The 24167-nt window shown below is 40.6% G+C and overlaps 1 protein-coding gene across 1 annotated transcript in view; it reads left to right on the top strand.

Annotated features, from left to right (window-relative positions):
* Positions 1-24167, top strand: part of CAP2 (cyclase associated actin cytoskeleton regulatory protein 2) — a 140111-nt gene that overhangs the window by 29633 nt on the left and 86311 nt on the right. The window lies entirely within an intron of this gene.

Genomic DNA, 24167 nt, shown 5'->3' on the forward strand with positions numbered 1-24167 from the left:
AATAATGAAGCCTGTAAATATGTATATTTAACTTTGCATTTTAAGAAATGTAAGGTTTGCATACTAAGTAATTCTCTTCAAGCTGCATAGTAAACAGTTCCTTTAAATTCTTTGTAGAACGAAGTGAGTTATCAATAAAGAGTAGCTTGATTTATGTGAAGTTTTTTCTTCTCCCTGCTCATCAGCCTGAGAACAGCAAGACTCAAAGGAAGGAATATTCTCAATAATGAATAGATAATGCTTAAAGAAATTTGTGTTTTTCACTCATTAGTTTTTTAACAAGGAAGGAAGGTAGGGAAAGAAGAAAGAAGGGAAGAAAGAGAAGAGAAAGAGAGAAAAACACTTGTCATCTGAAAGTGTAGACTTGGTTTCTATAACACAAAGAAAAGCTCAGGCAGCTTTTGTCCATCTGCCCATGACTTTAATACGTTAAACAAGCAGTTTATTTTTTCTCTCTTATAGAGCCATGTGTCACTGACATTAAGCTTGCAGCTGCTGCCTCTCCCATAAGCCAGAAGTAGGGGTTGAACTTTGTTCCAAGAACACACCTGTTGCTTAGGGGAAAGAAAAAACCCACATACCTGATTGTACAGTATGGAAATTTGAGAATGACACAAATGTCCATCACGTTAACTCCTGTCCCTGCGTGTAAAAGCTGTTTCACAGACACTAACGATGAAAAAGGGCAGCCGAGCTATGATTTAACGTCTGTCTTGATGTGTTGGCTGCTGGTTGGGCTTAATTTACTGAACAGTCAATAGTCTATTGACAGAACAGACCACAAAAAAAGGGAACTAATAGCTACAATTAGGAAGCTCTGTTGAACCGAAGAACATAGCAGGTTTAGAAAAGATTAGATCTTGTAAAGCCGCCTTGTATGCGGCATAAACTGAAGGGCTTATTTAAATTACCCTTCAACCCAGGAACACTGACACAGCTTGCACCCTTTTTAAGAGATAAACAAACAATGCACAATTTTATAATACATGTTTAGGGTAAATATAGTCCTCAATGTCAAAGAAAAAGATCCCCCAGAAACTGGGCCTGCAGAATTGTAAGCCCTTGGTCAACAATCATTTATCCTTAAATGGATGAATGTCGTTTGTTTTTTTTTAAAACAAAGCTGTCCTGTTGTTATTCATGGTATATGGAACTAATCTTAGGTCTGTTTCTAAATGATTTGACCATCATGAAACAACTACAAATCTTATAGCTCTTCCTAACTCAAGCCCTTTTTGGAGATTTATAGAATTTACATATTAATGTTTGTAAAGGTCTGGAACATTTATTTCTTGTCATGATTAAGATGGATACAAAAGAAATATTCTTTTATTAATTGTTCAATAAAAATGAGAGACCCACAATTTGAACAAAAGGGCAATAAAATTCAGCAAAAAGGCATAATACACTACATATGGTAAGATTAAATGGTATTAAACAATATTATAGCTTTGAGTTCCTGGACTTTATAAAGGATGGACCTATTTAGACAGTTATTATAGCTCTACTTTTAATGGGCCGTGGTTACTCTTGTAGATGTTCCTAGAACTTGTTACTTACTTAAATCATCTACAGAATGTCTTGTTCATTTTATGCCTTGTGGGTTAGGTAACATGTCCAAAGGGGTGTAAGTTAAGGATGATCTCTTGTTTGTATTTGGATTTCAAAGCTGGCTCTTACTTTTTATAGCATGACCTTGAGCTAGTCCTTACCCTTCTCAGTAATGAGACTGGACCACATCACTTCCAAGGGCTCTCCGAGCCCCTTTGAGTGACTCACCCGTTGTCTCAGTGTGAAAGCATGAGGGAGTTAGTTGCCAAATGAAGAGCTTGAGATAGAACAGCTTCATCACCAATATAAAGAAAAAAAGAAATCTTGAGCCATGCCAGGGAAAGAACCTCAAACAAGCAAAACAAGCAGAAGGAAACATGTCAGAAAAAGGATACACAGAACACTAAAGATAACGTATCATCCTGCTTTATGATAATATAGAAAAAAATCAGACTCCTTCATTTAAAAAGACCTTGAGGGACTTCCCTGGCAGTCCAGGGGCTAAGAAGACTCCATGCTCTGAATGTAGGAGCCCAGGTTCCATCCCCAGTCAGGGAATTAGATCCCACATGCCACAACTAAAGATCCTGCATGCCACAGCTAAGACCTGGTGTGGCCAAATAAATAAATACAAAAAATAAAAAATACAAATAAAAAGACCTTGCAGCCTCCGTGAATCTGTCCTTCTTGGTCTTACTAGTTCTTACTTCTTCCTTGACATGGACCTATGCCTAGAATAAATAAAGTAAAAATGGCTATATATTTATTTTACTAATTGTATCCATATTCTTTCTTCAATTTTAGAAAACCTTTACGTTTGTACTCAAAGAGAACAACCATTTGCATTTTTGGTGCTTTATAAGCTGGGTCTATGTAGAAACCCTCCTGCCCCCACCAAAAAACAAAAAACAATCAGAAGCACAAGTTTGGTGCCTCCTGAGAAACCTGTATGCAGGTCAAGAAGCAACAGTTAGAACCTGACATGAAACAATGGACTGGTTCCAAATTGGGAAAGGATTATGTCAAGGCTGTATATTGTCACCCTGCTTATTTAACTTAAGGGCTTCCCTGGTAGCTCAGCTGGTAAGGAATCTGCCTGCAGTGTAGGGAACCCTGTTTTGATTCCTGGGTCAGAAGATCTGCTGGCGAAGGGATAGGCTACCCACTCCAGTATTCTTGGGCTTCCCTGGTGGCTCAACTGGTAAAGAATCTGCCTGGATTGTGGGAGACCTGGGTTCGATCCCTGGGTTGGGAATATTCCCTGGAGAAGGGAATAGCTACCCACTCCAGGATTCTGGCCTGGAGAATTATTTATATGCAGAATACATGATGCGAAATGCCAGGCTGGATGAATCACAAGCTGGAATCAAGATTGATGGGAGAAATATCAACAATCTCATATATGCAGATGATACCACCCTTATGGCAGAAAGTTAAGAGGAACTAAAGAGCCTCTTGATGAAGGTGAAAGAGGAGAGTGAAAAAGTTGGCTTAAAACTCAACATTCAGAAAACTAAGATCATGGCATCTGGTCCCATCACTTCATGGCAAATAGATGGGGAAACAATGGAAACAGTGACAGACTTTCTTTTCTTGGGCTCCAAAATCACTGCGGATGGTGACTGCAGCCATGAAATTAAAAGACACTTGCTCCTTGGAAGAAAAGCTGTGACAAACCTAGACAGTGTATTAAAAAGCAGAGACATCACTTTGCCAACAAAGTTCTGTTTATTGAAAAACCAAAGCTACGGTTTCTCCAGTAGTCATGTTGGATATGAGAATTGGACCATAAAGAAGGCTCAGCACCTTTGAATTGTGGTGCTGGAGAAGACTCCTTGAGAGTCCCTTGGACTCTCTTGCAAGGATATCAAACCAGTCAAGCCTAAAGGAAATCAACCTTGAATATTCACTGGAATGACTAATAGTTCCCAATATTTTGGCTCCCTGATGTGAGGAGCCCACTCATTGGAGAAGACCCTGGGGAAAGATTAAGGGCAGGAGGAGAAGGAGGCGACAGAGGATGAGATGGTTGGATGGCATCACTGACTCAATGGACATGAGTTTGTGCTAGCTCCGAGAGATAGTGGAGGACAGAGGAGCCTGGCGTGCTGCAGTCAGTGGGGTCGCCAAGAGTGAGACACGACAGAGCAATTGAACAACAACAGCAGTGAAACAGCCCGTTCCACACAGATCCAGCCTCCTCAGTCTCCTGCTTGCCTTCAGTCAAGTTGGCCCTCCCATTGACTAGTTTCTTGCTAATAGTTTTAATATGAACATTTATTTTTATTATAATAAAACATAAGTATACCTTGGCAATCTCAAGCTCAAAGGATCATGTGATATCTGTCACATTCTCCAGATGGCAGAGACCCACCCCCCAAAAAATTACTTGTACAAAGAATTCTGCATCTAGGTTTCAAACAGGCTTTATATCAGGGATCTTTTGTCTTACAATCTTAGCCAGTTATGATAGAATTATTAGAGAAGAAAATACCTTGGAAACCATCCATTCCAATATACATCCTCATTTCTTTTTCTTTGTCTTTCTGCCTCCCTCCCTCTCTCCATCTCTCACTCTCTCCCTTCTCTTCTTTATCTCCTAACACCCAGGGACAACTCTCTGAAAGAGAATGTACCTGAAGGTGTTAGTCACTCTGTCATGTCCGACTCCATGGACTGTAGTCTTGTAGGCTCCTCTGTCCATGGGATTTTCAGGCAAGAATACTGGAGTGGATTGCCATTTCCTTCTCCAAGGAATCTTCCTGACCCAGGGATTGAACCTGGGTCTCCTGCATTGCAGGCAGACTCTTTACCATCTGAGCCATCAGGGAAGCCCTCCTATATACATCCTCATTTCTCTTTCTTTGTCTTTCTGCCTCCCTCTCTCTCTCCATCCCTCCCTCTCTCCCTTCTCTTCCTTCTTTTCTTCCTCTCTACCTGTCTTTTTCTCTTCCTTTCTTCAAAGAAAGAAACTGCAACCTAGAGAGGTTGGTGATATAGGTGCCATGTTGTATACAGAACCATGACCCCATGGCAGAGGAGGAATCTGGTCTCCAACATCTCCATCTGTGGTTTGGGAGATGCCTGGCTTAGACTCCCCAGGGTCAGCTGTGTCTCACTGCCTTTGTAGGCAACTGAATCACTAGTAAGATGCAGTGGCATGTATCTGCCACCTCTTCTTGTCCTCTGCACTCAACAGCTGGCACCGTTCCCCCTATCAAGTTTCCACAATAGGTCAAGAAAAGGGTGGACTTGGGCGCAGCAGGTGAGGAGAGGAGTTACAGTGAACATCACCATAACTCATGTCTTTCATGTGTCTCCTCAGAGCAGCGCTGAGTGAGGCAGCAGAACAGTGACCTCTAGGACAGATGAACTGTGTCCCTCATGGGTCTTTGCTTCTCCCCAGTCACTAAACCAGCCTGCTCTCAGCCTGGTCATCCCTCACTGTGCTGTTGACACCAAATTGGCAGAATTCAGAAAGATCACAGATCAATCCATCTCTGTTATGATTTCTTTCCAAGAAGGTGGAGAATTTTGACTCTCAGCACTGAACACATACTTTGTTTTTAACTTAAGGATGTTTGCTTTTAGAACATCTAATCCCCGTCTCTGCCCTTGAACATCCTAGTTTCATAGCACATTTTAAGCCTAGGGAAGGCTCTTTATCAGGAACTGGCCTTGGAATCTCAGCATCTCTTGAAGAGACACCAGGCACCACTAATCGCCAGAATCTCCCTGTTTACTCCACCAAAAATAAATATCTCCATAATATTTTGCTGAGACAATGAGTTGGGTTCCATGAATCTCTCAGGTTAAGATGAGACCTGTGCTTTTCTTTCTGCTTCTTAAAGGAAACCTGTGGAACACCAGCCCTGATTATTCTCTTCTGGTCTGTGATCACTGGTGTAAGCAAAATGTAAGAACTGAAATATGCGGAGATGTGTTCTGAACATACTCAGACTTCTGTGTACACATTGCTATATTTAAAATGGATGGGCAGCAAGGTCCTACTCTATAGCACAGGGAACTCTACTCAATGTTATATGGTAGCCTGGATGGGAGGGAAGTTTGGGGGACAGTGGATACATGTATATGTATGGCTGAGTTGCTCTGTTGTGCTGAAACTCTCACAACATTGTTAGGCAGCTATACTCCAATATAAAATAAAAAGTTAAAAAAAAAACCCGAAATACCTTTCAGAAGATTGTTTTCCATGTGAGAATTTAATCATGTTACTTAGAACTGCACAATAGAGGTCCTTTTCCTTTCTCTTGCCTTTTTCTTTTTTCCCCCTGTCTTTCCTTCTTCCTAAAACTATGCCAATAATGTGAACATTTATTGTTGTTTTCTATCTAGACTTCAGGATAATTTAATTGTTTGCCTGGAGGCTGCTTCAGCGTCTGAAAATTAATACTTTGTCTAAAAGTAATGACCTGATCTCATTTAGATTATCTTATTATTGCTATTCTAGCAACCATACCCACAAAACACACCACACACACACACACAGAGACATGCCCCTCCACACATGTATATCTACTATTCAGCTAAGAATTCCTTATAATAGTGTATTAGCTACATATAAGAAAAAACAGCCTTGATCAAATAGATGGGCACTCTGACCTGAGTCACTCTAATCGTAGTGTATGTGTTTGCAGATTCCTTAGTGTGCATAAGGCAACTACAAACTATGCTTTTTAACCTGTAGTATATTTTTCCCTTTTCAGTTGTATTTAGAATATGGTTGAAAATTGTAAGTTTTGAAACATGGCAGTTTACACTTTCATAACATATTACAAGCCAATTCTTTTTAATATATAAGATGTTTTAGTGCTGTGGAAAAAAAAAACAGGGTATTCAGTGAGTTAATAATTTATTACTCTGTGTATGTGTTTGCAATAGAAATACTTTCCTTTTCAGAAAACACTTTGCAAAATAAATATTTTAAATGGTAAGGTACTTGGAATGCTGATAGTTGACTTTCAATGGCTTTGGTTAAAACAACTCAACATATAGAAAAGATGGTATGATTTATCCCTTCAGGCCCACCTGTTGAGTGCTGGGGACTAGTTCAAGGTTCCAGAAGTACGCTGTTCTCCTCTTCCCTTCTTAGCGTCCAGCACTTATCCATAGTAAGTGGTTAATAAATGTTTGCCAAATGAATGAATGAAACCAAATGTGTAAAGAATCAAATTACTGAATCAGTGGACACATGGATGTACTATGGCTGAGAATTTGGATCAAGCAGTATTATAGATGAGGAGTTAAAAGAAAATCAAGGCCAGGTTGTATGTCATGAATTAGCAAGAGAAATATAGATTCTATAGATTTTTATCATGAATACATACACACGCACACACAATCCCTGGTTTTATCATAGCCCTGACAATGTATCTAGTACCCTCTTCATTCTCTTTATTCTCATTCCTCTTTTATAGTTGAGGAAAATGAGCCATTGAAAGACTGGAGCTCTAAGGCAGTTTAAGAAAGCTATGGAATTTAGAAAGACAGTAACAATGACCCTATGCAAGACAGCAGAAGAGACACAGATGTAAAGAAGAGACTTTTGGACTATGTGGGAGAAGGCGAGGGTAGGACGATATGAGAGAATAGCATTGGAACATGTATATTACCATATGTGAAATAGATGACCAGTGTAAATTCGATGCATGAAGCAGGGTACCCAAAGCTGGTGCACTGGGACAACCCAGAGGGATGGGGTGGAGAGGGAGTTGATGGGGGTTGAGGATGTTGAGACACATGTACACTCATGGCTGATTCATGTCAATGTATGGCAAAAACCGGAGAAGGCAATGGCAACCCACTCCAGTACTCTTGCCTGGGAAATCCCATGGACAGAGGAGCCTCGTGGGCTATAGTCCATGGGGTCACTAAGAGTCAGACACAACTGAGCGACTTCACTTTCACTTTTCACTTTCATGTACTGGAGAAGGAAGTGGCAACCCAATGCATTATTCTTGCCTGGAGAATCCCAGGGATTCTGGTGGGCTGCCGTCTCTGGGGTCGCATAGAGTTGGACATGACTGACATGACTTAGCAGCAGCAGCATGGCAAAAACCACCATAATATTGTAAAGTAATTAGCCTCCAATTAAAATAAATAAATTAATTTTTTAAAAACTTAAAAAAGAAAGCTAGGTGGGAATTCATAAGTAACAGGAAAATCCATCAATATATTGACTTGTAGTCCAATAGAAATCCCATGAGCTCTGTCTGTGACAGTATATTTTTGTGAGCCTTACTGTAAGTATTTTAAACTGAAGGTCAGAGTTAGAAAAAGGACAACTCTGGATTTTGTTTGATTTTTCTGTTTGGATTGGGTTTTACCATGTTGCTTTCCCCTCCAATCATTAAAGTGATAGCTATCAGGCAAGAAATAACTTGGGAGTCAAAAGGGCCAGTTGAGAAATTGAATTTTTGTCCAGGACTTCATGGCATCATATTTCTAATAATTAGTTATTCCTGGTTTCAAGAGTCTTTAGTTGTATTTATATAATTTTAAATATCTGGATGAAAAGTGAAAAATTCAGTTGTTGTTGTTTAGTAGCTAAGTTGTGTCCAACCCTTTCGTGGCCCCACGGACTGTAGCCCACCAGGCTGCTCTTTCCATGGGATTTCCCAGGCAAGAATACTGGAGTGGGTTGCCATTTCCTTCTCCAGGGGATAGATCTTCCTGACCCAGGGATTGAACCTGCATCTCCTTCTTGGCAGGCAGATTCTTTACCACTGAGCCACCCGGGAAGTGAAAAATTCAGTAGATTGTCTCAATATATCCAGGTCAGACAGTCCCAAACTTTTAGATGAGGACTCTCAACCCAAAGTTCATCTGTAAGTTAGTTCTTAGAAACTTGGAAAACATTTGCCTGTAGACCTAATGTAAGGGATGGGTGGTTCATTTCATATGCAAAGATGCAGAAGAGTATTACTCTGTGTGTGGTACACAAACCACTGCCTTCCACAGATTCTGCTAATGGTCTGCCACGAAATGAGTACAGAAATTGTGAGTAAGACATTGAGAACTTTTATAACAATCCAACAGAGTCATTTTAAAGGCTACTAGGCACCCCACTCCAGTACTCTTGCCTGGAAAATCCCTTGGATGGAGGAGCCTGGTGGGCTGCAGTCCATGGGGTTGCTAAGAGTCGGACACGCCTGAGCACTTCACTTTGACTTTTCACTTTTATGCATTGGAGAAGGAAATGGCAACCCACTTCAGTATTCTTGCCTAGAGAATCCCAGGGATGGGGGAGCCTGGTGGGCTGCCATCTATGGGGTTGCACAGAATCGGACACGACTGAAGCGACTTAGCAGTAGCAAATCTGATAATTTAAGAAACTTGGACTTGTGCTTTGTGTGTCTTTATTTCATTTTTCTAGTAAGGCTCTTTTATTAATATTTCTTTTACAAAACTATAAGTCTGTGAGAGATGAGAAATTAAAAAGAAAGTCTTCACCAAAGGTTTTTTGAGTAGCACCATGTAATGCAGAATGTTGGGGAAGAAACATGACTCAATGACTCTTCCACCATGATTTTAGTTTTAGTTACATGAAGCAGGAAAACAATAATATTAAAAGAAAAACACTCATTTATTATGAATGCTGATACCTGGGGGAGTGCGCATTTAATTAGAGAAGGACTTAGCACCAGATAAAGATTTCTGTGCTGATTCTGTGTACTTACCACTGACGATGGACCTGGTTCCTTTCTACTTTTGCTACCGTGCATAGTATTTTTCTTTTTCTTTGTGTGAGTATATAATTACTCTCCTTTGATTATCAGAATAAATTCAGAATTGACATGTGGGACCAATAAAAAAGGAGAGAAGAAATTTTTCCAGGGATAACAGAACAGGAATTGAAAGGGTAGAGAGGTGATGTATACACTTACCAAAAGATTTGCCTTATTGGAAAGTGAAGTCTGCTGGCTTCCCTGATGGCTCAGTGGCTAAGGCTCCAGGCGCCCAATGCCAGGAACCTGGGTCTAATCCCTCGTCAGGGAACTAGATCCCATCTGCCAAAATGAAGAGTTTGCATGGCTCAACTAAAGATCCCACATGCTGCAAATAAGACCCGGTACAGCCAAATTCATAATAAATAAATAAAAATAAATATTTTAAAAACATTATGATTATATAGTTTGCTTTAAAAATGATGAAATGTTTATATGTATATATATTTTTACGAGAAGAAAGGCTGGAAGGATACTTATTAAATTGCTGAGAGTAGTCATTTTTGGGGGCCAGACTTGCCAAAATCTTTACATTCTAAACATCCATGTCTTTTGAACTTTTGTAACAAGCATGTGTAAACTGTTATCAGAAGAAAAGGAAAGGAAGATTTGGTATTTTAAGAAAAAGATCTTGGAATCGAGGTATTGCCTGGAAGAAGTTCACTGAGCAGCAAAAGACAAGTGAGAAAACATGGGTACCAAGTAGTGTTGGTTCCACACAGCTTGGCTGCGTGCTGGTCAGGAGTGGTCAGGAGTCCAAGATGCCGCAGAATCCATGGGGCCCTGGGGAACCAGTGTTCAGCAAGGACTTTCATGGATTGAGTGCTCCATCGTAAGATCTCAGTCGTTGTCAGGCCTGTACGGTTGATGGATGAACAAAATCTGGTTTGTGGCTGAATTCTATGGTCACCGGAGATCTATTTCATTTCCCTGCCATATTTAAATTTTCTGTATTAGTAAGAGAGGCGAAGGGGAAAGAGAACTAGCATTTATTGAGGACCTACTATGTTAAGCACTTCATACAGCTGCCGATGCATAGCTTTACTTGATCATCAGGAGAACACTTTAAGGTAGGTAAATTCGAGATAAAGAAGCCAGGCATCAGGAAGGCTGGATAACTTGCTTATAGCCCTGTGTCAATGGGTAGAGTTGGATTCCATCTCAGGCCTCTCTGAAGATCTGAAGCTCACGGATTCTCTGCTGTGCCACACCGTTTTCTAAGAATTTCAAATCATTCATTATTTATTGGTAGTTATTGAGCTTCTGGTGTAATAAAGGCCCTTCTGTATAGGCACTGGGCTTCCCAAGTGGCTCAGTGGTTAAGAATCCTGCTATTGTAGGAGACATGGATTTAATCACTGGGTCGGGAAGATTCCATTGAGAAGGAAATGGCAACCTGATCTGGTATTCTTGCCTGGGAAATCCCATGGACAGAGGAGCCTGGTGGGCTACAGTCCATGAGGTTGCAGAGTTGGACACGACTTAGCGAATAAACAACATGTAGGCACCCGGGGGCCTAGTCTTCAAGAGCTTATTACCCACTCAGAGACTCAAGGCATACACACAGGCATGAAGCTTAAATAAGCATACGACTCAAATAGTACAAAGTGAAAGGACAGTGCTTAGTGTTGCAGTGCATTCTAGGATAAGGAGTACTTGCTACCTCTAGTTTTTCTGATTCATTGCAGCAGCCAAGTATCCTTTACTTGTATAGACCCCAAAATTCAGCAACCATGCAGCACTTCTGGCTTTGAGAGTCAAAGGATTTAGTTTAAACATGTTGGTAAAATGCTTTTGATTCCTTAAGTGTTAGAAAAGCAAGTTAGAGAATTTTGAGAGGGGCCAATTTGCCAAGTGTCTTGTCACTATCAGATCAGATCAGTCGCTCAGTCGTGTCCGACTCTTTGCGACCCCATGAATCGCAGCACGCCAGGCCTCCCTGTCCATCACCAACTCCCGGAGTTCACTGAGACTCACGTCCATCGAGTCAGTGCCATCCAGCCGTCTCATCCTCTGGCGTCCCCTTCTCCTCCTGCCCCTTATCCCTCCCAGCATCAGAGTCTTTTCCAATGAGTCAACTCTTCGAATGAGGTGGCCAAAGTACTGGACTTTCAGCTTTAGCATCATTCCAAAGAAATCCCAGGGCTGATCTCCTTCAGAATGGGCTGGTTGGATCTCCTTGCAGTCCAAGGGACTCTCAAGAGTCTTCTCCAACACCACAGTTCAAAAGCATCAATTCTTTGGCGCTCAGCCTTCTTCACAGTCCAACTGTCACATCCATACATGACCACTGGAAAAACCATAGCCTTGACTAGATGGACCTTTGTTGGCAAAGTAATGTCTCTGCTTTTGAATATGCTATCTAGGTTGGTCATAACTTTCCTTCCAAGGAGTAAGCGTCTTTTAATTTCATGGCTGCAGTCACCATCTGCAGTGATTTTGGAGCCCAGAAAAATAAAGTCTGACACCGTTTCCACTGTTCCTGTCTATTTCCCATGAAGTGGTGGGACTTGTCACTATGCATTGACTAAATTTGAAAATGAAATTAATTTCAGAGAAGAATTTTGTTCCGATTACAAACTTAATCTGCCTGTCAGAAAAGCAAACAGATTTAAATATACAATAGTGTTTTCTTTTTTTCTATTCTGATGTCTTAAGAAATACTCACTGGTTTTAATTATTTCAAACAGTTGGTTTTTTAAAAGGTCATCTGCTACAATTAATTGTTTAGAAAAGTTTTATATTGGGTTTTTAAAATTACATGATTAGTTTTATACTATAGATTTTACAAACTTTTCTACACATTCTATTGTTTGTGACCTGCTTGTTTTGACCATGTGTTCTGGGCCTCTTTCCATGTCAGTAAGGTGAGGTCTATACTATCACTTTTAATGACTGCATAGTATTTCATTGCGTGGTTATACCATCATTGATGTAAACAATCAAAATCACAGGTGGAGGAAATAATATGGACAAGGATGCAGAGCCCAGATGAGGGTAGGACGATTAAGGCCCTAGGGTGTGACTCTGAAACGACGTACACCTGGGCTCCACGATTGTCTCACCTGGTCTCTTCCCTGAAAGGATGGGCATCTAGTGGTATTTCAGTCCAGTTCAGTCTCTCCGTCGTGTTCGACTCTTTCTGACCCCATGGACTGCAGCACGCCAGGCTTCCCTGTCCATCACCAACTCCCGGAGCTTACTTAAACTCTTGTCCATCCAATCGGTTGTATTTATAATCATTTAAAAAATTACTGACATTTGACTTTTTTTCATTTTTTCCTTATTATAAATGAAGTTACAGTGCATATCCTTATACAAATACTATTCTATAATTGTACAATTATTTTCTCAAGGTAAAGTCCAAGGATTGGTACAGCTGGGTCAGTGATAAATGCTCCCTAATACTTACTGTTGTCCCCCCTACCACATCCCGCCCTTCCTGCCCACCACACACATTGTACTGATTCATACTCTCAGTGTCTAAAAGTGCTTTAGGCTGTTGGGTGATAATTACAAACTAGCAAAATAAAAATTTTAGGGATACAATGCATGATTTGAACGCACATTATTATTCATGGAATTAATTGTTTAAAAAAACTTTGCCCTCTGTTATACTAGCAAGAAGATAAAAACAAAGCTATATGTCCCCCTGTATTTTTTTGCCAGAGAAGATCATTTATCAGTTCTACCTTTTATTTATTTGACATGGGATGAAGTTTGTTTAAATTGGTTCTCTGGGGCTGGATGGGACATGTTCTGGATGGGGTGTTACTTTAATGGAAACCAATAATGCAGCTGAGCTATGTAATAGACGATTTCAGGCCTGAATGTAGAAAGGACATGTTGGAGCTGTTCCTTAGTGTCAGAACTGTGCACTGTGGCTGATGTAAACTACTTATGTGAGCTGGAAGTTGCCAAGGCAACAGTCCTATTAATGAAGAATGAACCTCTCTTATTATCAGTGCCTGGATGAATTTTTTTTTTTTTTAATAAAATGTGCCTAGTAGTCTCACATTGACATTTTCAATCTACCTACTCATCTTTCCTTTCTAGGCTGCAAAACTATTTAGCTCTATTCAATAAGGATGCATTCTTTCTCTGCTAATGAAAGTGAAATCATTGGGGAAAAAAAAAAACAGTCAACTGTAAGGGCAGTAAAAATACTAATTTATAACAATTACCTAATATAAAATTATTGTCCTTTTGATATATGCTTTGGCTAAGGCAGAGCCTGAAATTGACTGGGACTTGGTAGGTATTTGAGCAGGCCAGAGTCTTTAAATTAACTTGTCTTTATGATATAATGGAGTGTTGCCAACATATTTATAAATAAGTGGAGTGTGACATTGCTTCTTCCTTCTCCTGGTCAGACTGTAAATTTAGACTCCATTTTATTGTGTGCACACTAGAAATTAAAAAAAAAAAAAAAAAAAAGCTGTGGTTGTCTTGAGCCAGAGAGCCATGTTAAGGGGGACGATGGTTAGAATGCCTGGGTACCAAGCATTGTGCTTCCTGAGGTCTAGAAAGAAGGAAATCATTTCTTCAAAAAAAAGAATACATTCCTGGGACTTTCCTGGCCATCCAGTGGTTAAGACTCCACACTGGGAATGTGGGTTCAATCCCTGGTCAGGGAACTAAGATCCCAAGTGCACGGCCAAAATAAAAAAAAGAATACATGCCCTTTCTTAATGAGAATACTTCTTATATTTTGTCAGGCTAACCAGATGAGGAACTTACCTTTCAGTTATGGTTATTGGCAGCCCATTCCTTTCAAAACAGAACGTTAGTTGTCTGTTCCACCCAAATATCACCTTGTCGCCTGTTACAGTCATTAGTCATTCTCGGCTTGTTTCCCCTGAGAAGGTACTCAGAACTTTCTGATTATGAAATTAAATAATAAACTTCGATTGTGTTCTCATCACATCTTTTTGATAATTATTTTCTGATAGTAAAATTTAAATGTTTGAGGTAGAAATGTTGACAATAAATGTATGAAGAAGAACATTTTAAAAACCACTCATAATCCCACTACTCAGTTAACTGCCACTGATGTCGTGGCATACTTACTTCACTGGGACATTGTTCAAAGTCCTCCTTGCTAAGATAGAATCCACACTGATCTGTGAGGGCCGTATGTGTAAGGACAAGTGACACATACCAACGGAGAGACAGAGATGCTGACCGAAATCAAGGGGACAGTTGTAGTCTAAGCAAAACTTGGCCCTTCTGTGTCACTGTGGCAATTCCAGGGTCAACAACAAGTAGCAGTTAATCTGATTTTTCATTTCTTATATCATTGGACTATATGGCTGACAAAACAGATTTTGCCGTCAGAACAAGTTTTAGCACAAGCATGCCTCCAATTTTCTTTGTTAATAGTAATCCTGGCTTGCTTCTTTGTGCCTTTCCTATTGGCACGTAGGGAAGAGAGAGCTGTTTCCCAAACATGCAAAATAGGACAAAGTTCATGGGAACTAAAGATGTCATAGTGAAGAGACACTGTGTACTTGCATGTTTTATTCTTGGCAGTGATGGTATAAAGAGGCAGTTTGGGTGTTGCTTTAGTCCCCTTCAAGCATCCCCAGATAAATATGATAAAAATAACAGTGATAAGCACAAAGAATGAAAGTCTCATGCACTGAGGATAAAAGCTTCTTTAGAGAACTTTGCTATTTTTAACAAACTGAAACAATCCAAGGAAAAATAGAGTGTTTATCACTGAGTCTCTTGGTGACCCCCTGTCAGCACAGTCCCACCATCCTTTCCTCCAGATAATGCCCCTAAGCCCCTCTCGCATGGCTGTTCATAACCAGCCCCACTCCGATTCCATAATCCAATGTGCATACATCACAAGGCAGGTCATGGGAAAATGCTCTGTCATCAGAAGGATGAAGCTGGGATGGAAGTTCCAAAATGTCTGAAGAAGGACATTTCAGTTTCTGGTTCTGCATGTAAAGAGCCTGGAAGTCACCACTCCATCCAAATAACAAGGAAAAAGCTGAACTCTGAAAAAACAACTCTTGTTGGGTCCTTAAAGGAGGACACAGGGAAAACTGCTGTCCCTAAGACCAAAGAAACAGGTGAAGTTTGGACTTAATGGAGCAGCGACTCATGAATGAAACTGTCAAGGGAACCAGTTGTTGTTCAGTCGCTAAGTTGTATCTGACTCTTTGGGACCCCATGGACTGCAGCACACCTGGCTCCTCTGCCCTTCACTATCTCCTGGAATTTTCTCAAACTCATGTTCATTGAGTCAATGATGCTGTCCAACCATCTCATCCTCTACTGCCCTTTTCTCCTCCTGTCCACAATCCTTCCCAGCATCAAGGGCTTTTCCAAGGTGTCAGCTCTTCATATCAGGTGGCTAAAGTATTGGAGTATTTGTTGAGGTAGAAAAACCTGAATTATAATTGGCAAATTATTGGAAGCTCAATGCAGACAACTCAGAGTTAAGAACTCTGGGGGAACCCATTCATAGGCAGCCCCCACAATATTTTGAGATTTACCTCTAACAACTCAACTAGGTTCCCACAGTAAATCCTAGAGAAAAATCTGCTTGAGCTTTTGGCAGGTGGAGGGCAAAAAGAAGCATTTTGAAATAAGCCAGAGCACTGGGTTCTTAGTAAGGCCCTAGCATTACCCTACTACCAAAATAAAACAAAGACATTATAAGGAAACTACAGACCTATATTTCTGTGAACATAGATGCAAAAATCCTCAGCAAAGTACTAATTAAATCTAAAAAAGTATAAAAAAGAATTATGTACCATGATCAAGTTGGATTTTTTCCCCAAGTATGCAAGGTTGGTTCAACATTCAAAAATCAATTCATGTAATCTGTCACATCAGCAGAAAAAGAAAAATCACATGATCATTTCAATAGATGCAGGGAAAGCATTTGACAAAATCCAACACCTATTCCCTGGTGGCTCAGCGATAAATAACCTGCCTGCAATGCAGGATACTCAGGTTTGATCCCTGGCTCAGGAAGATCCCCTGGAGAAGGAAATGGCAACCCACTCCAGTAATCTTGCCTGGGAAATCCCATGGACAGAGGAGCCTGGTGGGCTACAGTCCCTGGGGTCACATAGAGTCAGACACGGCTGAGAGACTAACAACAATAACAAATTCTTTGTTGGGAAGATCCGCTGGAGAAGGGATGGACTACCCACTCCAGTATTCTTGGGCTTCCCTTCTGGCTCAGCTGGTAAAGAATCCACCTGCAATGTGAGAGACCTGGGTTTGATCCCTGGGTTGGGAATATCCCCTGGAGAAGGGAAAGGCTACCCACTCCAGTATTCTGGCCTGGAGAATTCCATAGACTGTATAGACCATCTTTTAGGACTTGAACTAGCTCAACTGGAATTCCATCACCTCCACTAGCGTTGTTCGTAGTGATGCTTTGTAAGGTCCACTTGACTTCACATTCCAGGATGTCTGGCTCTAGGTGAGTGATCACACCATCCTGATTATCTGGGTCGTGAAGATCTTTTTTGTATAGTTCTTCTGTGTGGAATTCTAGTTGAGCTATTTCAAATCCTAAAAGATGATGCTGTGAAAGTGCTGCACTCAATAAGCCAGCAAATTTGGAAAACTCAGCAGTGGCCACAGAACTGGAAAAAGGTCAGTTTTCATTCCAGTCCCTAAGAAAGGGAATCCCAAAGAATGCTCAAACTACTGCACAATTGCACTCATCTCACACGCTAGCAAAGTAGTGCTCAAAATTCTCCAAGCCAGGCTTCAACAATACGTGAACCGTAAACTTCCAGATGTTCAAGCTGGTTTTAGAAAAGGCAGAGGAACCAGAGATCAAATTGCCAACATCCACTGGATCATGAAAAAAGCAAGAGAGTTCCAGAAGAACATCTATTTCTGCTTTATTGACTATGCCAAAGCCTTTGACTATGTGGATCACAATAAACTGGAAAATTCTGAAAGAGATGGGAATACCAGACCACCTGTCCTGCCTCTTGAGAAACCTATATGCAGGTCAGGAAGCAACAGTTAGAACTGGACATGGAACAACAGACTGGTTCCAAATAGGAAAAGGAGTACTTTAATGCTGTATATTGTCTGTATATATACAGACAATGTATAAAATAAGCTGTATAATCCTGCTTATTTAACTTATATGCAGAGTACATCATGAGAAACACTGGGATGGAAGAAGCACAAGCTGGAATCAAGATTGCCGGGAGAAGTATCAATAACCTCAGATATGCAGATGACACAACCCTATGGCAAAAAGTGAAGAAGAACTAAAGAGCCTCTTGATGAAAGTGAAGGAGGAAAGTGAAAAAGTTGGCTTAAAGCTCAACATTCAGAAAACGAAGATCATGGCATCTGGTCCCATCACTTCATGGGAAATAGATGGAGAAACACTGGAAACAGTGGCTGACTTTATTTTTCTGGGCTTCAAAATCACTGCAGATGGTGACTGCAGCCATGAAATTAAAAGACGCTTAGTCCTTGGAAGAAAAGTTATGACCAACCTAGAGAGCATATTGAAAAGCAGAGGCATTACTTTGCCAACAAAGGTCCATCTAGTCAAGGCTATGGTTTTTCCAGTAGTCATGTATGGATGTGAGAGTTGGACTATAAAGAAAGCTGAGCGCCAAAGAATTGATGCTTTTGAACTGTGGTGTTGGAGAAGACTCTTGAGAGTCCCTTGGACTGCAAGGAGATCCAACCAGTCCATCGTAAAGGAGATCAGTCCTGGGTGTTCATTGGAAGGACTGATGTTGAAGCTGAAACTCCAATACTTTGGCCACCTGATGCAAAGAGCTGACTCATTTGAAAAAACCCTGATGCTGGGAAGGATTGAAGGCAGGAGGAGAAGGGGACGACAGAGGGTGAGATGGTTGGATGGCATCACCGACTCAATGGACATGAGTTTGAGTGAACTCCGGGAATTGGTGATGGACAGGGAGGCCAGGTGTGCTGCATGCAGTCCACAGGATCTCAAAGAGTCAGACCCAACTGAGTGACTTTCACTTTCACTTTCAACACCTGTCCAGGATAAAAACTCCATAAACTAGGACTAGAGGGAAACTTTCTCAATTTAAAAGTTTCCCTCTAGTCCTAGTTTATGGAGTTTTCTTACAATGACAAGAAACTGAGAACTAACATCATATTTAATGGTAAGAAAATCAGGGATCAGGTGCAAGGCAAGGATGTCCCCTCTCACCAATCATTTTCAACATCAAACTAGAAATTTTTGCTGATGCAAATAGGTGAGAAAAGGAACTAAAATGCACCCCGACTGGGAAGATATAAAACTGTCTTTTATCACAGATGACATGACCTTCATCTATGTAAAAAGTTGAAAAGAATCAACAGAAACTCTCCTGAAACTTAATTAAGCAATTACAGCATGCAGTATTTGTTAGAGAATTCATTAGAAATGTGAATTATTGGGCCCACCCAAATCTACTGAATCTGAAACCCTGGGGTGAATCGTGACAATCTCTGTTTTAACAGAGCCTCCTGGTGACTGTGTGACTCAGCTGGTAAAGAACCTGCCAGCAATGCGGGAGACCTGTGTTCAGTCCCTGAATTGGGAAGATCCCCTGGAGAAGGGAAAGGCTAACCACTCCAGTAATCTTGCCTGGAGAATCCCATGGACAGGGGAGCCTGGGGGGCTACAGTCCATGGGGTCGCAAACAGTCAGACATGACTGAACAACTTTCACTTTCACATTCTTTCACCAGGTGACTGTAATGCAAACTTAATGCAAACCAGTGGAGAAATGCTGGTGTCAGCCTTCTTCATGGTTCTTTATGTCAATCCAGACAGCTTTGATAACCTGACTTTGTACAGTTGGTGCTTGTGTTCATGTCTATAAGATTAAGCATCTTCAATATTGTTTGAAGCAAAATCGTGAAGTGGGTGAAACTCGGCTTTGGCTTCCCATCACTTCTTTTTGTCAGCTCATCTTCCTGCCTTGCTTTCATCTGTCAGGTTCTCTTTTACCTTTTTGTTGGATGAAACTCAAGAGACTTCACCGTTAGGATAGATTAAAGGGTCCTAAGGAATCAGATCTAAAAACACAGCACCTCTAATTATAAAATACGGGACTTTGGCAGACTCGTTGGGGAGGAATGTGAAGGTGGTGTTGATAGTGACCTTCCCAGAGCCCCCAAATTGCACCTGATGAGCAGATGCCCATTCCCTTGACCTTCAGTCAGAGAAAGAGGACCCCCTTCCCTTTGCTGTCTGGTTCCCAAGAAGAGGACTGATACAGTCATAAGATCTGGAAATATCTTCAGCACAGGCATCCTAGCTGCATGCTTTTTGCATCTCCTCCAAGTCTTACCTGTGCCCTTTCTCCCAGTTGCACCTTGCTCATTTTATCACCCACATGGTGCTTTGTGGCCTATAGATTTCCCAATGAAATAATGCGAAGCTTTAATGGGTGTCCAGAGACCAATTGGGCTTCCCCGGGGAGCCAGTTCTCTCTCAGGGGGATTAAATGAAAATAAGTCATATTAACTGGTGTCTGTTTATCCCGAGGCTTGCTTTAAACTGATGACTGAAATTCATTCTCCTACTCTTTCCCCTCAGACCGCAGGTCAAGATTGTACCCCAACCTGTCTGTCTAAGAATTCTAGTCACCTAAGTGAAAATTGATAGAATTCAAGCAAAATACACAACTTTGTCTCTCACCAACACTGTCCCTTTCCTCTCTGCACACACGTGCTCACAGGCAGATAGATGCGCATGTATACCCACAAAGGTCACTGAGGCGCTCCGAGCCTGGCACATGTGTGATGAACAAACTCAGCAAAAACCCTCAATTATTTGTCGTTACTGAAAATCCCTACGTTGGACTTTTTCTTTCACAATGTTTTGAACGGCCTGAGTGAGCCAAATTCTTCCTTTCAAGTTATCAGAACTCAGCAGGTTCAGAGGAATTGTTACTGATGCTGTCTGGTTGAGGGGACTCATGGAACTTTCCAGAAGTAAGAAGCAGGTAGATCAGAATGCCTCAAAGATGGAATAAAAATTCTTTGAAATGTGAATGGATTAGATTAAAAATGAATGTAGTTTAGAGTCTGCTAGTCACGCCCAGAGTTCCAGGGAGCCGGAAGAAGTACACAGCTGAATCCTCAGAAAGATTTGTCTACATCAAGGGAGAGTGGAAGCAGATAGCTAAATATTCAGCCTTTCTGTCCTCCAACCTCCACCGCTGTTGCTGAGTGAAAGGCCATGTGGGGGGAGAGACTAATTAATGAAATTGGCCATCTTCACCTAATCAGACCTGCCAGAAAATTGTTCTGTTAACAAAGAGCTAAATGTTGTTGCTCAGGAAAGTAAAAAAGGGCAGTGATTGTGTTCATCTTAGGATAACTACAAAAATATTGTTAATGCCATCTCTGAGCTGCAGTTTTAACTGTAGAAGTCAGGCAATCCCAAATTGCTGTTCCCACAGCAACTATGATTCAGATGACTCCACAAGGCTTGCCATAGATGAGGACCATACTTCTGTATCATCACTGTGGGAGAAGTGCACTTCTTTTATTTATGTCTAAGCCATGGAAAGTTTTATTTCATAAGCTTCTATTTGGAAATGTGGTTATTAGAGACTGACAAAAGTCCTTCTGAACCACTGAAAATAAATGTTTTGATGTATAGATAAGCATTCATGCTACTCTTGAGCTTCATGTTCAGGAGGTCATAATGGTCTCTAGGACAGTAAAATTTGAAAATCCTCTATTTCCCTAAGGAATATCCAAAATTTGAGATTTTTGAGCAACATAATCCCAGCACTCAGGCTGCCAGGACAAAGAGGAGATGGTGTACTCCAAAAAGGAAAATATACCCTCATTTAAATATTCATAAGATTTAATCTGTTATGTTTATGATGATGAATTTGTCATTCTAAATGTAAATGATCTACAAATCTTGGTTTTATTTTAAGCATTTTCTTGTCAGTAAGAGGGAAAAAAAAACCCTTGGATGAGAAATGAGAAAAGTTAAGCGTTCCCTTTTCCTGTCTCCTATTCCATCAGGCCCTAGAAGATTAGGAAGAACACTTTTGCTTGAAGTGGAAATAAACCAGTCTCCAGTAAGGTGGCAAAATGCTCAAGGAATCACCCACAGGGTTACTAGAAATAGTGTGTCAGAGAGGAACAGAGCAGGCAAAGGAAAGTTCATTGTCTCAGAGGAAATGAGACAATGAACAGAAACAGATTTCTCACTGTGGCTTAATTAGAGTGTAACTTAGACTCTTAAAACTGAATAAGAGTATTAGCATATTTTTCGGAGAAGGCAATGGCACCCCGCTCCAGTACTCTTGCCTGGAAAATCCCATGGACGGAGGAGCCTGGTAGGCTGCAGTCCATGGGGTCGCTAGGAGTCGGACTCGACTAAGCGACTTCACTTTCACTTTTCACTTTCATGCATTGGAGAAGGCAATGGCAACCCACTCCAGTGTTCTTGCCTGGAGAATCCCAGGGACGGAGGAGCCTGGTGGGCTGCTGTCTATGGGGTCGCACAGAGTCGGACACGACTGAAGCGACTTAGCAGCAGCAGCAGCATATTTTAAAAATATTTTTCAGGGGCTTCCCAGATGGCGCGGTGGTAAAGAATCCACCTGCTAGTGCAGGAGATGCAAGGGACACAGGTTCAATCCGTAGGTCGGAAAGATCCCTGGAGAAGGAAATAGCAACCTGCTGCAGTTTTCTTGCCTGGAAAATTCCACAGACAGAGGAGTCAGGTGGGTTACATTCTGTGGAGTTGTAATGAGTTGGACGTGACTGAGTGAGCACACAGCATAGCTTAAGGTGATAGAACAGTAAGAATGAAATACAAACGGAAATTGAAGTCTAATGAATCAAAATCAAAAACAACATTAATACAGAAATGAAATATAAATTAGAAATGTTAATGTATATGAGACCCTATTGAATATCCGTGTATCAGCAATAGAGAAAAGTATTGATATAATCACAGTAATTACAGATGACAGATAAGGAAATGAAAGGCAGAGAGAATCTAAAAGGTATGAAATCATTGAAATATTATACAGTATGAAGATAATTGTTTGAACCCCTGAGTAGAAAATCTAACAAGTGGAACAAAACATATTTTGAAAGATAAAGTTATGTAAGAAAATGTACCATAAATGAAAGGACCAAATCTATTCCAAGAAATATAACACAGAATGCTCAAAATCCAGACATAACTTAAATTGTTAAGCTTCAAGGATAAAGAAATAATCCTTCAGGTGTCAGAATAGAAAAGTCAGTTTCCTACAAAGGAGAAAAAAGTCAAGCTGGCTTAGATTTGTGCATTGCCACAGTCAATTTGTGCATTGCCACAGTCACTGCTGTCCTTTCTGCACGTGGTGAGAGAGAGAGACCCAAGGATGTTATATCTAGCCAAGATGTTGTTAACATGTATAGACAACAGGGAGACATGCTTCAGACTGAAGAACTTAAGCAACTTTGAGACCTTTTTGAGGAACATACTTGATAATGGGAGTCTAGCCAGAAAAAAAAAAAATCAAAACTCAGAAATGGAGAAGCCATGGTAAAACAACTGGTGAGAACCACTAGGTATGTCTAAATGTAGAAGTAATTCTCAGGAGCTATGGGGTTAGCATTACAGTAAGAATAATAACTAAAACAAAGTGAAAAATGGAGACCAGAGGTAGAAAGAAGTGGGAAAGACCTGTGCTCTTGTCTTTCCCAACAAGGAGTCAATTAGTATCATCTAAAATTACATTATGTCATTTAAAATATAAGTACATAAGTATTCCAGTCTCTTAATATTTTGTATTTTTATCTTAGAATGATCATTTGTGTGCATGCTCAGTTGCCAAGTTGTGTCCAACTCTTTGCAACCCCGTGGACTGTAACCTCCAGGCTCCTCTGTCCATGGAATTCTCCAGGCAAGAATACTGGAGTAGGTTGCCATTTCCTTCTCCAGGGGATCTTTCCAACCCAGCGATCACACCTGCATCTCCCACATTGACAGGAGGGTTCTTTATCACTGAGCCACCAGGGAAGTCCAGAATGATCATTTAGATGATTTAGAATGATGCATAATAATTATAGTGCAGAAACTTTTATTTGAAGCTTATCAGTTCTTTCTCTTTCATCTTTAGTATTCAATTATAATGAAAATTTATACTTTCATTTTAAAAAATAGTACTTAGGGTATGGTCCCATTTTACCAATGTCTGTCTGCATATGGATTTTTAAAGATGGATGCTGTGATGTTCATCTTGTATTAATAATGATTATTTCTAGGTTACGAGGTATTTTTTAAAATTTTTTAATCTTTGTAACTTATGGGATTTAAACAAATATTCTGAATCATTGTGCTTTGTCTTATGAAAACAACTGTATGACTTTTCTTAAAAACTAATTGTGTGTGATATAAACATTTGGAATTATTTTCTTCCTGATACTCTTCTGTAACTTTTTGAATTTAAAAAAATTAAAGAATTAATCAACTAGTTAAGACTGAGTAGATGGTAAGGATAAGAGAATATGGTACCACGTATTTGAAGACATTCCCACCTGCTCAACTCCTTTTAGGGTGTTGAGTACAGGTAGACCTGAAGTCTCCTCCAGAGCCATCTAACTGAACAGTTGTAGCAACTACTATTGCTCGGTGAGCATATCTTAAATATTTATTTTTGTTTATTTATTTGGCTGTACCAGGTCTTAGTTGCAACATGCAAATCTTTAGTTGCAGCGTGGGAACTAGATGTGGGATCTAGTTCCCCAAGCAGGGATCAAACCTGAATCTTCTGCATTGGGAGCACAGAGTCTTAGCCACTGGGCCATCAGGAAAGTCCCAGGTGACCGTATCTTTATGGGGATAGCTTAAGGGACAATTTTCTTTCCATTATCA

This window comes from Bos mutus, chromosome 23 (genome assembly GCF_027580195.1).
Source record: "Bos mutus isolate GX-2022 chromosome 23, NWIPB_WYAK_1.1, whole genome shotgun sequence".
In the NCBI taxonomy this organism is placed as follows: Eukaryota; Metazoa; Chordata; class Mammalia; order Artiodactyla; family Bovidae; genus Bos; species Bos mutus.